The sequence below is a fragment of the Triticum urartu genome, chromosome 2 (assembly GCF_003073215.2).
Source record: "Triticum urartu cultivar G1812 chromosome 2, Tu2.1, whole genome shotgun sequence".
In the NCBI taxonomy this organism is placed as follows: Eukaryota; Viridiplantae; Streptophyta; class Magnoliopsida; order Poales; family Poaceae; genus Triticum; species Triticum urartu.
Genome location: NC_053023.1, coordinates 215,863,800 through 215,874,452, shown reverse-complemented (window position 1 = coordinate 215,874,452; position 10,653 = coordinate 215,863,800). Strand labels below are relative to the sequence as shown.

General features: G+C 44.2%; 1 long non-coding RNA gene across 1 annotated transcript; it reads left to right on the top strand.

The window, feature by feature from the left end:
- The first annotated feature begins 689 nt into the window (after positions 1-689).
- Positions 690-3,522, top strand: LOC125536843. The gene is made up of 3 exons (XR_007295245.1): positions 690-996; positions 1,737-1,828; positions 2,967-3,522. It is a non-coding gene; the product is annotated as an uncharacterized LOC125536843 (long non-coding RNA).
- Positions 3,523-10,653: the final 7,131 nt, after the last annotated feature.

Genomic DNA, 10,653 nt, shown 5'->3' with positions numbered 1-10,653 from the left:
CCACGACAAATCCGGTCACCGCGCCCTTTCCCCCACCCAGCCTGTTCGATCGATGATCCAGAAAGAGGCGACCTTCTACCTGTATGTCCCCTCCCAAGAGCTCTGACGGCGTCTCCTTAGGAAAGTGGAGGGATACGACGGCGTTGCTTCTCCGGCTCCACAGCCCCGGCTGATCTGCTCGGCCTGAACCTCCGGTTCCGCTGCATCCCCCTCGACCTCCGGGGGCGTCATCCCGGCGTGAGGTCGGCGGTGGCGGCAGGTTGCGTAGCCGGGAGGAGGATCAGAGCGGCAACTACATCGCCGGCAGGAGGAGCTCGGTGGAGGGGCGCATGGCCTGGAGAAGGGGCGGGAGGCGGCCATGTCACGGGGAGGTGTGCGGCGGTGCGGGGCGGCAGGTAGTGGGAGGTGGGATGAATGGATAAGATGCAAGAGGTGGGCGAGGGCAACAAAATAGTCTCTCCCGACAAAATAGCACCTGACCCTCGCGGGCCACACGATTCGCACGGGACGAGCGGTCGAGACGCGGCCGCTCGATTCGACGGAATAATGCGCATGCACTTTTAAGATTTCGGGTATATATATATATATAGTGACACTATTTTTCTAATTTTGGGATTAGAATAACTATTTGAATCACGGGGCCTGTATAGGAGCGATGAGAGACATTCCCGAGATCGTAACATGGAACCGAGCAGTCCACGTACACCTTCCGAACGGCCCATTAGCTAACCCGTGACCTTCTCCTCCCCACCTCGACCAAACCCACCCGCCGCCACGACTGGACTGGATCCCGCCGCCGCTGGCGGCCGGCCTCCCTCCCCCGCCGCGCCCGGCCTCCATCCCCCGCTGGTGCGGCCAGCCTCCTTCCACCATGGCGCCCAGCCTCCCTCCCTCCGGCCGCCGCGCCCAACCTCATCTGGTCGCCCATGACTTCTTCCTCCTCTCCATCCCTCTGCTCAACGACAAGCTGAGATCCGATCTTCTTCACTGCTATAGGTGAGCTACCAATTCGATTTTGTTTGTCTCTTCCCTTCTCGTGTATTCATTGTGCCCGTGTACTGCCTCTACATCGTCCCCTGGATTGCTAGTTTGTTGCTACTTGCTGGCATGTCCCTCGCATGGAATCACTTGATCTGCAGTTTATTTATTGATATTGATTTATCTACATTGTTAATTGGGTGCTGTTTGATCCATCCCTGGCGGATCTAGGATTGCAGCGCAGGGGTGCCACTCAATAAAAAAATTGTGCAGAGATCTCACAATTTAAATGTCATGTAAGCATCACGTAGCAGTACCATAATCGAGTCAACAAAAGAAATGATAGTTAGTTTGTTTGATCTGCAAATGATTTATACGTGCCTTGATGTTGTTGTGTCTGAATTTGCTCATGCATTTACAAGATGTAACAAATACAGTTAAGAAGCAATTAGTATTTGGGCATAAACAATATAGTGAGAGACATGAACTATGCTCAGGCTCAAGGTAAAAGCTGCTCCTGGCCTGGCTCAATGCCTTTGGTCTCGCCTAGTCTGTCACCGCAATCCGGCATGCCCGTGCTCGCCGGCAGCCAGCTCGGCAGCGTGTAGTGCTCCCTCTGCCTGACCTACGCCTACTGTCGCTGGCCGTTGCACCAAATGACCTGACCACCCTAGACACTGAACCTATGAAATTTTCTTTACTGATCACTTCTAATGGAAAAAGACACGCCTGAAAATAATAGTAACTTTGTGATGCAGTTGTACTCGACAACTCATCCCACGAGGAGGTTAAAGTGGGCTGGTCATATCTAGTGCCTGAAGAAGCAAGGCAAGTATCCACTAGTCTGAAGGTAATCATTCTGTGCACTATTCATGTTAATGAAGTTCCTTCTATGGTTGTCTCAGTTCATAAGTTATATACATGGCATGATGCCAAGATGTGATACTGGACGTTACTAGTACTACTGTACTAGTATAGAAGTAGGATCATATTCTGTTGCATGATGCCAAAATGTGACAGTGACATAGCTGCTACTAGTACACTGGTCTAAAAGTAGGATCATATGCGTGTGAGTGTGGCTACTAGTAATCTTGAATGTAGAGATACGAGGTTATTTATTTCACATGATACTTCAAATTAGTATATCAGAGGAGTTGTTCAGTTTGTATAAAATGGAAATTGCTTCTGGATCGGTATTGAGCATTGGAATACAAAACAAGTTCCGAATGCAACACATTTATGAGCTTTTGCAAAAAAATATGTTCTTTTGGTTTCCTCCATGGTAGTTTTTGTATTATTGATTTACTTCACAACAGAAAGTTTCTTGGAAGTTTGTGCTATGATTTTCTCTTCTGTTGGTTGATGCCAAGATGCAACACCAGCCAGAACTAGTCCTAGTGTAAAAGTAGGATCATATGTATGTGGTTGCTGGTAATCTTTACTGTGGAGAATAGAGGTTCATTAATCAGGGTTGTTTAGTCGGTATAAAAACGGATTTGCTTCTGGATTTGTATCGAGCATTGCAGCCTTGCAGGACTAAATAAGTTTCCAATGCAATTATGCAACAAATTTATAAGCTTGTAATGCAAAAAATTATGTTCTTTGGTTTCCCTCATTGTAGTTTTTGTATTTTCTATTTAGTTTGTTTTGCTTGGAATCTCTTGATAGGCAGCTTCCTACCTATTTCATATTTGATCTGCATATACTATGAATTTATGATATTATAACTTATACTGCTTTGCTTCTGCCTTCTTCTGTAAAAATCATATACGTAATTAAGTGGGTAATGATTTATCTTATACTATATGTTTTTCGGATGTGGACACACGCACACCCGTACAGACATACTATATTGCATTTTTTGCTTTGATTATTATCTAGATTTATGCCTACTTGTGGTCTCCACTTTGATAGACCTGGTCCATATTTTTTATCATTATCGATGTGAATTACTGAACTATTGCTGCTGTGTATTTGAGCATTTGTAGGATGTTGGAGACAAATACAACATCAGTGTTGCTGGAAGAGAATGCTTGTAAGAGAAAGTCGGATGATGTGGGATGGGAGTATGGGAGTCTAGCCGATGTTTACAACAAGGACAAAGTGAAGTGTTTGTTTTGTAACCATGTGATCATTGGAGGTGTTTATCATCACAAGCAGCATGTGGCTCATGTTGGTAATTTTGTGGCTAAATGTAAGAAAAGCTTGCAGGAAGCTAAAGATAGGTGCAAGAAATCTCTTGAGGAGGCATCTAAGAAGAGGAGGAAAAATACTTCCCGTGAGCTAGAGCTCAGAGAAGGCGTGAATATTTCTCGTGTTGGAGATCCTTAAGTTACTTGTATTGGAAGCGCTGAGCCACACAAGATAGGTCCCATTGACAGTGGACATGTCCTATTGATCCTAAATTAACTCAAGTTGTGCGTCTGTGGAACTATCCCTATTTTGAGTTGAGAGAAGTCTTTCAAATAAGATTCTAGGAATAAAGTACTTGTGAACTTGAGATCATAATTTATAATGCTATATGCCATATTTGGTCTTGCGTGATGTTTGCCTCAACTATATTTGAATATTTGATGTTCCTATGTTACTGCTACTTCCCTTGAGTGGATCATTTTTAGTTCTTCATGTTGTTGTGATGTACTCCCTCCATCCCATGATATAAGATCTGAATATAAGATCTTATATCATGGGATGGAGGGAAATATTCAAATCTTATATCATTGGATGAAGGGAGTATCTTATTATCATTCAATTGTCCTAACCTAATGTAGTAGAAAATGCCTAAGGCTATGCCTAGCCAAAAAATTGTCATGCTAGCCTGATACCATCGCCCTGTTTGGATACTCTAACTCAGTTAGATGTTAGAGTTAGATTCTAACTCTGAACTAACTCTAACCAATAAGGTGTTTGGATGACAGGGTTAGATTGACAATAAATGTACTTTCTCAATCATTTGGCTCCTTTAGACCCTTTTTCCTGCCGGATTTGGTGTGGCTGGCTCTTATGTGGCCTCCTCGCGCTCACAGTTGACACAAACAAATGATCTTTATAAATCAAGGGTCCAAAACATGATAAATTTTATTTTGTCCATACAAATGAGATGTCCCACTTAAACATACAAATCGTCAATCAAGCTTCACAAAAAAATTTACACTCCATGAAACAAAGCATGAGCTGACTCATCATGGAAGTCATTCATGTTGATATCTTCAACAAGAGGTTCGTCTTCTGGCCATGCAGATGCAGAAGAACTAGGCATTGGGTTATAATTTTCATCAGCATCACATGCATCAAATTCCCCATCCGCAATTCTGCTCTCTCGAATGAAATTATGAAGAGCCATACAAGCAACAATAATTCTATTTTGCTTGTCCTCTGGAAATTTTGGCATGTTCAATAAAATCCTAAATTTCATCTTCAACACTCCAAAGGATCGCTCAACGACATTCCTAACTTTGGCATGTGCATGGTTGAAGGTTTCTTTCATACCTTGTGGCGGCGGGCCGTTTTGCCATTGTTCCACATGGTACCTTGTGCATCTGTATGGTGAAAGGTAGCCCGGCCGGTTTGGGTAGCCCGCATCAACCACATAATACTTCCCTACATATTGTGGAAGGCACACAATGAGACTTAGATGCACAAGTGTAATTGGATAAAAAATGTTGGAAGACAGTTCAAGTAGCAAACCTGGTGGTGGATGTGGAAATTTCTGATGATGAGTAGTTATGGAATCTTTGAAAACTCTCATGTCATGTGCTGACCCAGGCCATCCCGACATCACAAATGTAAATCTCATGTCGAAATCACAAACAGCAAGCACAGTCTGACTGGTTTCATTGTGTCTGTTCAAGTATGGAATCCTCTTACTCTTATCCACCACAACATTCACATGTGTCCCATCTATAGCTCCTATGCAGTCATTGAAGTGTGGCTAGAATGCTGGATTTTCTAAGTTTGGGTGCACCTCTGAAAATGTTGGGTCCTTGGGTACAATTATGTCATGTGCTAACTTGAGGAGGCATGTCAAAACTCTATTAAATGTCCTACTTACTGTCTCCATAGACCTCCTAAAACGGTTCTCAGCCTGTCTAACTGACTGTGGTGATCCAACAATCCATAAAAACATTGCTAGAGCCTCTACAGATGTCATTTTTGAAGTGGACTTCAAGCCATATGATTGCACCAAAGTATTATGTAGCCGGTTAAACAAAGGTCTCTCAACCCTAAACATGTTATAGCATTGGGTATCTCGGGCTAGTGTCTCCTGCACCCAATCCAAACCAGAATATCCACTAACCCTCCTAGGTAGTTTCACAAAGTAGTTATCAGAGTACATACCCAAGATAGGAACCAACTTGAAGATTAAATTCTCAGACTGCACCAAATTGTTGCGGCAAATGGATATGATTTCTTCTGCAGGATAGTGAAAAAGTAAAACTAGTTAAGATATGAGACTGGCTCAGATAGAAAATGAACGATCAAAATGTACTGCTCGAGACTTAAATTATTTAACTGAATCAGAGTGCGAAGCTAATGAACTGACATTTTCAGAGTCGAATGTGAAGCTAATGAACTGACATATATATGGCTAGTAAGTATATGAGTCGGTCATCCTGTACGTGCACCCAAGAAAAGGTAAAAAGGAAGAGTAGCAGATTGCTTTCCGTTGCAAGCAGTCAATCAAACTACGATAGTATACAGTCCATTTTTTATTTACATAAAAGCATATATAGACTTAACTACTCCCCTCAAACTCTAACTCTTTCTTGCCTGTGGGCAATGAAAAATAAACACAGTGACCCATCCATCCATAACAGGCTAGAAATAGAGTAGTTACGTCTATATATTACTCCCAGGATTAGTTACAATTAAACATATATTACTCCCACGATAGAGTTTGGATGGATGAAGGGAGTATACCCAGGATTAGTTACTCCCAGGCTAGAAATACAGTAGTTGCGTCTATATATTACTCCCCTCAAACTCTAACATACCCAAGACATTCTACATGCGGTGGAACATATTTAAAGATATACTACATTGATATATACAGTAAAAGTGTACCTCTGTGTGTGTTATCCAGAACTCAGAGTCGGCATCAATGGTTTCATCTGGTTTCCTCCCCAACCCTATGTGCACTTGCATGTATCGCCAAAAAGAGTGGGTGTTTTCGAGTACGACTATCTGGTTCTTCACCTGCACACGGGAATACACCAACCCCCTTCTAGCAAGCAAGCCGTCGATAACAGCTTGGGACCCTTCAGCAGTCATTTGTACACCATTATACGTTCCTGCTGCACGTTGCTCAAGGCACAATTCTAACAAGCAGGCACTATTAGCATCATTCCATTGGGCTCGATTTGTTTGGCTCACCAGGGGACCTCCGGAGCTCGCTAACTCCTCCACATCATCCTCCAATTCTTCATCACCACTGGCGAAGGGACCGCCGGAGCCGGATGCTTGCCCACGGACGACACTCCTCGGTGCCCGGCGGCTGGGTGCCGCGGCGGCCGAGTTGGCACGCTGCCGAACGTCACCGCCACTGAACGCCGTCCTACTGCGATGGTTATGACGGCTGGGGGCCGCGGCGGCCGAGTTGGCGCGCTGCCGAACACCGCCGCCTGCCCCCGACGATGACCCGTCGAGGAACACACCACGGTTTCCTCCTCCGCGACCGGCTGCTGCCGACGAGGTGCCGCCGAAGTTCAGTCGCCGGGCATAGGGTGGGCGATAGGGAGGGAGCCCGGAGCCTCTGACGCGCCCAGGGAGGAGCTCATCATCGTCGCTCTGGAGGAAGGCTCCGTAGAGCCCAAGCCACGGGAACCCCTCCGACGCCGGCGCTTGCGTGTTGAGGTCAAGACCGGCATGGGTAGCGGGGCCGCTTGCCGACGGCTGCGAACCCCACACGTCGAAGCCGTCTCCGTCCATCGCGGGTGCTCTTCTCCAAGCTATACCACCGGCACCAGAAGAGAAGAATCAGTAGCGCATCCAGGAAGTACTACAAGCAAGCCAAACTCAACAGTGCACATGCAGTCGTGCTCTTCTCCGGAATAAGTAATCTTGTCCATGTTAATTTATGAGATACATTTCTAACTTTGATTATTTATAACAGCTAGTGCATAACAAACATGAAATTGTACCAAAATATTATTTAATGATGAAGTATTGAGTTGATCACACTATATAGATCAGCTCTTCATTTCTTAATGCTCTAATTTGCACAAGAACATCTGCAACAAGAGAGGAGGCTGAACAGGGTGTTCTGATCCAGTTACTGTTGGTTCATTAGCTTCACATTCGACTCTGAAAATGTCAGTTCATTAGCTTCACACTCTGATTCAGTTAATGTTCTTCACATTCGCGTCTCTTTCTTATGTAAAATGCATCATTGGTTTTCTTTTAACCATCACCGCCAGTGTTGTTAACATAAAATAGTACAAAATCTAGCTATGAACTAATCAGAAGTTCCGCCAACAAATCTAGCTATGGACTAATCTTGCTGACTTGTTGCTCACTAGCTAACTAATCAGAAAGATCCAGCCACGCCGCTGCTCACTAGCTAACCAACAAGAAGTTCCACCAATAAATCTAGCTATGGACTACTCTTGCTGACTTGCTGCACAGACGAACGCGTACGAGGAGGGAGAGCACGAGTACAGAAGGAACGGACGGACTCACCTCTCGCTGGATCCCTGGTAGATGCGCTGCCTCCGCGCACGAGAGAGAGAAACGACCGGGAGCGGGGCGAGCGGCGAGCAGCGACCGGAGAAGGACGAGCGGCGGTCGGAGGAGGTCGCGGCTTGGGCGGGCAGCGCGGCGCCCGGGCGGGCGGCGCGGTGGGGAACGAGAGGAAAGTCGCGTGAGAGGGTGCGGGAGGGAGGGTGGGATCTGGTGGGGGAGGGAGGGATCTGGTGTGGGGGGCGATTTTTTTAGTTATTTTTTGTGTGGGCCCTGGGAAAACTAGCCCAACTAGCACCTCTCCATCGGGATACTTTTTTTACATGGGTTAGAGGCAACTAACCAAATCTAACCCACCTGTTTGGATCCTTTTGAGCTATTTGAGCCCAAAATAACTCAAACTAACACTAACTCTAGGATCCAAACAGGGCCCATACAAAACGCCTTGGCCTGCTTAGGCTACGCCTAGGCAGGCTAGGCGCTAGGCAAAGAGTCATGGCCCGCCTATCGCCTAGCGCTTTTTCCAACCTTGCTTCTCACCCTTTTTGTTGGTGTGGCACAAGGTTTCATATTTCCTGCCATTCACACATTCCTGGCAAAATGGGTGCCACCGCAGGAGCGCTCTCGCTCGGTGTCGTTAACAACTTCAGGGATGTACCTCGGGGCAACTTGTGACATGTTGTTCTTTCCAAGTCATGTAGATCAAAGAAAGAACATAGAAGATTTAAAAATGTGGATACACACATTTTCTATGTATGAGCAAAAAACAAGAAAAATGCATAATTTTTTCCTTCTTTATTTTCCTCTTTGTGATTGTGTGCTCTCCATGTGATTTTAAAAAAATGTCCACAACGAAAGAAAATGTGCCCTCTTCCTGGTGTGGTCTGCACATTTGCTTGCTCCACAAAAAAAGTCAGTGAAGTTCAAGTATTACTTTTGCTGAAAAAGGTCAAAAAAAGAACGAGGTGTTCCCAAAGTCTGGTGCATTCGTCAAGATTAGAAGTTCATAAAATAAGATGCTCAAGCGGAATGATAAATATATATTAGTTGATATGACAACCCCTTCGAGTCCAAAAATGAAAACCAGCGAAGTTCAACAAAAAACCCACTAATGCAAACAAAAAAGGTAAAAAAAAACTAGGGAACAGTCATGACATATGTGTAGAAGTCCAGATGGAGCTACGACAGAAATTCAGAGAATAAAAAATATTTAGGCACAAAAAAGAACAAACTTGTTTACTTTATGTAACAAAAACTTTAATAATTCAAGGGGGGATTTAAAAGTCAAGACTCAAGAGACGGGATGTGCAGAGGAGAAAAATCAACGGTGTAGACTTGAGTAATTCATGGTGGAAAAACCAATAAAAATCAAGAAAAATCAAGTTTTCTCGTTACTAGAGAATAAACCAAGAAGTTCAATTAGAAAAAGCGGAGGAGTTTGATATTTATAATGGTTTTTTCCAGTTACTAAAGAATAAAACCAACAAGTTCAATTTTAAATAATGAAGAGGTTCAGTGTTTCTAAAAAACTCCTATTTTCACATTTCTAAAAAAACACAAAGAAGTTCAAATAAAAAAGTTAGAGCGGTTCGATGTCTATAAAAAAGTCATATTTTTCGTTACTAAAAGTGAAACAGAGAGAAGTTCAAATTAATAACTGACAGAAGTTCACGTACTGTATGGTGTCTGTTTTCAAATGAGAAAAAAGAATAAAAAGTTAAAGTATAAAATTTTAGTTGCAAGAAGTTCAGGTGCTCGGCACAGGAAAGTTCATAACTTCTTATGAGAGAGGTAATCTGCACGGTACATCATTTGTGCAAATCCGATGAACGGGTGAGAAATTATGAAAAAAATACGTGGTAGAAGTTCAAAGTGAAAACAACGGGAAGTTCGATGATTAAAGAAAACTCAGATTTTCCTCGGTATTAAAGAATGGAAACAACAAGTTCAAAAATAAAATAACAAGAAGTTCAACTTTTAAAAATAGAGCGCTTCAAAATTTCATAAAAAAGATTAAAATAAATAAAACCAGGAAGTCCATATTAAAAAGATGGAGAAGTTCGATGATGTAACGCCCTCGATGCGGCTATAGCTCCCACGTGTCGAGGCACGACTTAGAGACATAACCGCATTGAAAGCAATGTCGCAAGTCAGGCAATCATTACAACATCCCATGTAATACATAATAAAACGGGGAAGATAACATAGTTGGCTTACACTCGCCACGTCACATCAGAGTACATAAATAACATTCATCATACAAATCACTCATGGCCCGACTACGGCGCCAAAATAGAAAAGACCCCCAACATGCGACAAGACCCTGAATCGATAACCCCAACTAGGCACCACTACTGATCGTCGGGAAAGGAAACATAATAACGCTGAGAGTCCTCGTCGAACTCCCACTTGAGCTCGTACTCGTCACCTGGAGCGGAATCACCTGGACCTGCATCTGGAGTTGTAGTATCTGTGAGCCACGGGGACTCAGCAATCTCACACCCACGCGATCAAGACTATTTAAGCTTATAGGAAGGATAAGGCAAGTATGTGGAGCTGCAGCAAGCGACTAGCATATGTGGTGGCTAACTTATACGCAAAAGAGAGCGAGAAGAGGAGGCAAGGCGCGAGCGAGAATCTAGAGGAACAACCTGCGCAAGCATTACTCCAACACCGTGTCCACTTCCCGGACTCCGCCGAGAAGAGGCCATCACGGCAACACACTCAGTTGATTCATTTTAATTAATTAAGGTTCAAGTTATCTACAACCGGACATTAACAAATTCCCATCTGCCCATAACCGCGGGCACGGCTTTCGAAAGTTCAATCCCTGCAGGGGAGTCCCAACTTAGCCCATGACAAGCTCTCACGGTCAACGAAGGAATAGACCTCCACCCGAGACACACCGATCAGACTCGGTAACCCGGTACAACAAGACAATTCGACAGGTTAAAACAAGACCAGCAACACCGCCCGAATGTGCCGACAAATCCCGAT